This window comes from Mus caroli, unplaced genomic scaffold (assembly GCF_978045245.1).
Source record: "Mus caroli unplaced genomic scaffold, Mus_caroli_1 scaffold_1, whole genome shotgun sequence".
Taxonomy (NCBI): domain Eukaryota; kingdom Metazoa; phylum Chordata; class Mammalia; order Rodentia; family Muridae; genus Mus; species Mus caroli.
In genome coordinates, this window is record NW_028227256.1 from 139787862 (window position 1) to 139792310 (window position 4449).

At 44.9% G+C, this 4449-nt stretch overlaps 1 long non-coding RNA gene across 1 annotated transcript; it reads left to right on the plus strand.

Annotated features, from left to right (window-relative positions):
* The first annotated feature begins 209 nt into the window (after nt 1–209).
* LOC147006144 (uncharacterized) lies at nt 210–4233 on the plus strand. The gene is made up of 2 exons (XR_015047950.1): nt 210–1177; nt 2267–4233. It is a non-coding gene; the product is annotated as an uncharacterized LOC147006144 (long non-coding RNA).
* Nucleotides 4234–4449: the final 216 nt, after the last annotated feature.

A 4449-nucleotide genomic window follows, 5' to 3' on the forward strand; every position in this document is an offset into this window, starting at 1 on the left:
TAACATTCAAAGTAAGCAAAGACAAGAAAGAGATATATATAGATAGAAAGAGAGACATTATATGAGATCTCCATTGCAGTTAAGAAATAGGAGCAAAGAAAAATAAATGACAAAGACTAGAACCTAGCAAAGTGACACTTGCTAATAATACTAGCACTTAGAGATGACCTGTAAGAAATAGGGAGCCAGAAAATTTTCAAAAAAGATAAGAGAAATGAACTGCTGGTCACAAAAGTCAGGGAGACTAGAAAACTTAGTACCTGGCAACAAAAGCAAGCCTTTGGCTAAAGATCAAAGTGTTTACTGTCCTAACAAAAAGAAGAAGAGCCCCCCCTCAAGACAAAACCCTTCACCTGTTTGTGGCTGAAAGTAAAGAGATAGCAGAAGGGGTGCTAACACAGAAGCTGAGTCCTTAAAAGAGACCGGTGGTCTACCTGTTAAAAGCAGCTAAAAAGAGACTGTGTTTTCATATTCCTCCACTAACCAATGCAAAGCAAGTTTAAAAGGTTCCTGGACACTGCAGGCCTTTGCAGACTGTGGATTCCAGGTTTTGCTGAATTAAAAAGATGAACAGCCCTTCGTATAAGAAATAAAGAACAACCTTGGATGGCCTTGGATGCTATTGAGACTGCCCTAATGTTGTCCCCAACTTTGGGACTCCTAAATGTGACTGAGAACAAAAGTATTGCCAAAGAGGTTCTTACTCAGAAATTGGGACCCTAAAAGACCAGTGGCACTTGAAAAATTAGACCTGGTGACTGAGGGATGGCCTGCTTGTCTGCATATAGTGGCTTCTGGTCAGAGACACATGATTCAATTGTTTCCCTGGCTGATGGACACATTATTAGAGCTTTTTTTGACAGAACAAGTGACTTTTGCTTCCCCTGCTAACCTGCTGAGTCTTCACCTACTCATCGAAGGAACTTTGGCTCAGAAGGCTGAACTCCTGGCGCTAACCCAAGCCCTGCGGTTGGCTGAAGGCAGAGACATCAAAGACAAAGAAAAAATTCTGGCCCTCCTAGAAGCTCCTGAATGAACTGGGTGAGTTGGGATATCGGGTATCGGCTAAGAAAGCTCAGCTATGTCGTACCGAGGTGCCGACGACGGAAAGCGGTGGCTCACCGAAGCCAAGGAAAAGGCTGTGATGCTGATCCCAACCCCCACCACCCCGCGCCACGTGAGTTTCTGGGAACGGTGGGCTTTTGCAGATTCTGGACTAAAGAAAAAGTCCCATTCACCTGGACTGAGGAACACCAAAAAGCCTTTGACAGCATAAAGGCAGCCTTGCTTGCAGCCCCCGCTCTGGCTTTGCCAGATCTGACTAAGCCTTTTACCCTACACGGATGGCAGTAGCCTCATGGTTAAAGGTAAGCGGAAGGCGGGGACAGCAGTGCAGCAGTGGACAAAAAGCAGGTGATCTAGGCCAGCAGCTTCCCTAAAGAGACTTCAGCCCAAAAAGCTGAACTTGTGGTTTTGATACAAGCTTTATAAATGACACTGACAGCGGGTATGCTTTTGCCACTGTATGGAACAATATGCAGACAAAGAAAGCCGTTGACATCTGCAGAAAAAGACGTTCTCAATATGGATAAATGATACTGCTCACATAGTCATCAAGAAGACTATTAAAGAAAATTTTTTTCCAAGGTTCAGAGTGCCAAAAGCAATAGTTGCCCAGGTAAGTCAGGGTGTGGCCAAGCATTTAGAGGTCAAATAAAAATTACATTGTGTGTATAGACCTCAGAGCTCAGGATAGATAAAAATTAGTTTAAAACTCTAAGACGGACCTTGACAAAATTAATCGTGGAGACTGGCATGGACTTGGTGTTCCTTCCCTATGTCCTATCTCTTGATTCAGTTTTACTCTGTTTAAGATCCTTTATGAAACTCCTATGCCCATCATAGTCTCAAATGATGTGTTTAAACCTATGTTGTTAATAATGCTCTGTATGCTAAGTTAAAAGGGCTTGCAGGTGATACAGAAAAAAGTCTGGTCACAACTGGTTACAGTGAACGAGCTGGATATCCCAAGGACATCTCACCAGTTCCAGCCAGAGATCTGATCTACGTGCACCTGCGTCATGCCCAGACCCTAACTAAATTAGTTATTGAGACTGGCGGTAAAGACTGGGTGACCCTCCTTCCCTTTGTGCTTCTCAGGGTCCAAAACACACCTGGACGTTTTACTTCTTTGACTGAGTCTAGCAGGATATTGGATCCCTGTGTTGACTCTTTCTCACCCTCTGCTCTGTTTACCCATTTAAAGGCCTTGGAGGTTGTCAGAACACAGATCTGGGACCAGATCAAAGAAGCTCATGCACCTGAGACTACAGCAGTTCGGTCCTTGTCAGATGACATCGCACCGGCGCTCTTGAGCCTCGGTGGAAAGGACCATATCTGATACTGTTAACAACTCCACGCCTCCCACGTCAAGAAGGCTCCTAGCCAGGGTAGAGGCAACCATGAAGACAACTGGACGGTGGCAACTACTGACAATCCTCTTAAACTTCGCTTGTGTCGTGGGGGCCACCCTAAGCCTAGGGAACGACAACCCTCTTGCCCCGATTCAACAGTCATGGGAAGTGCTTAATGGGGAGGGAAACATTGTATGGGCAATCACTGCAGCACATCCCCCTTGGACTTGGTGGCCTGATCTCACACCTGACATTTGTAAGTTAGTAGCAGGATCTCCCAATTGGGACCTCCCTGACCATACTGATCTTAGTAACCCACCCCCTGAACAGCGGTGTGTTTCAGGTGGAATAGGGAACATGTATGGGTGTTCAGGGCAGTTCTACCGAGCTAATCTTAGAGCTGCACAGTTTTATGTTTGCCCTGGTCAGGGTCAAAACAAAGAGCTTCAACAAAAATGTGGGGGGGCATCAGATTATTTCTGTGGCAAATGGACATGTGAAACGACAGGGGATGCCTACTGGAAGCCTTCCTCTGACTGGGATCTAATCACGGTAAAACGAGGTAGTGGTTATGATAAGCCATATCAAGGAGAAAGAGATCCCCATAAATATCCAAACTATGGCGACCTCCATCCAGATGAGGCTGCCATAGGAGCTTATGGGTGTGCTACTGAAAACAGCCCCCCAGGACCATGCAAAGGTAAATACTGCAACCCCCTACTTATAAAATTCACTGAAAAAGGAAAACAAAATCGTTTAAGTTGGCTTAAAGGAAATAAGTGGGGTTGGCGTGTATCCAGTCCACCGAGAGACCCTGGGTTCATTTTTACAATCAGGCTGACTGTGACAGAACAGGGTCCCCCAATAGTACCAGCTCCCCCACAAGTCCCGGCTGTACTAGCTCCACCAACTCCACAGCCCAGAACAGTGAGACCTTCCCTATCGACCTTAGTTTCCCCACCGCCCCTAGATACAAAAAGCCGTCTGGTCAGTCTAGTTCAAGGAGCTTTTTTGGCGTTGAATAGGACTAATCCTAATATGACTCAATCATGTTGGTTATGCTATGACTCTAGGCCCCCTTATTATGAAGGAATTGCTCAGATCAGGACTTATAATACTACTTCAGATCATTCTCAATGCCTTTGGGGAGAAAACAGAAAGCTGACTCTGGAAGCAGTTTCAGGAAGTGGACTCTGTTTAGGCCAGGCACCTCAGGATAAACGGCACCTTTGTAATCAGACCCAGAACATCCAGCCTAGCAAAAGTGGTCAGTATCTGGTGCCTCCCATAGACACAGTATGGGCTTGCAATACCGGTCTCACTCCTTGTGTATCTCTATCTGTTTTTAATAGTTCCAAAGACTTCTGCATTTTAGTTCAGCTTATTCCTAGACTCCTGTATCATGATGATAGCTCCTTTTTAGATAGGTTTGATCATCGGGTCCGCTGGAGAAGAGAGCCCATTACCTTAACCCTGGCAGTACTTTTAGGATTGGGAGTAGCAGCAGGAGTAGGTACAGGGACCGCTGCCTTAATTCAGACCCCCCAATACTATGAAGAATTACGTACAGCTATGGACATTGATATTAGAACTATAGAACAGTCTATAACTAAATTAGAAGAATCTTTAACTTCCCTGTCTGAAGTAGTGCTGCAAAACAGGAGGGGATTAGACTTATTGTTCCTTAAAGAAGGAGGACTTTGTGCTGCCCTAAAAGAAGAATGTTGTTTTTATGTTGATCATTCAGGAGTAATCAAAGACTCTATGGCCAGACTTAGAGAACGCCTAGATATGCGTAAAAGAGAGAGAGAAAGCCAACAAGGAAAGCTGGTTTAATAAGTCCCCTTGGCTTACCACTCTCCTCTCCACCATAGCAGGACCCTTAATTATACTTATGCTTTTGCTTATTTTTGGCCCCTGCATTCTTAATAAGTTAGTGGCTTTTGTCAGAGAAAGAATAAATACAGTGCAAGTTATGGTATTAAGGCAACAATATCGGGTCCTTCAGGAAGCCGGTACCCAGCTCTAAGATTAG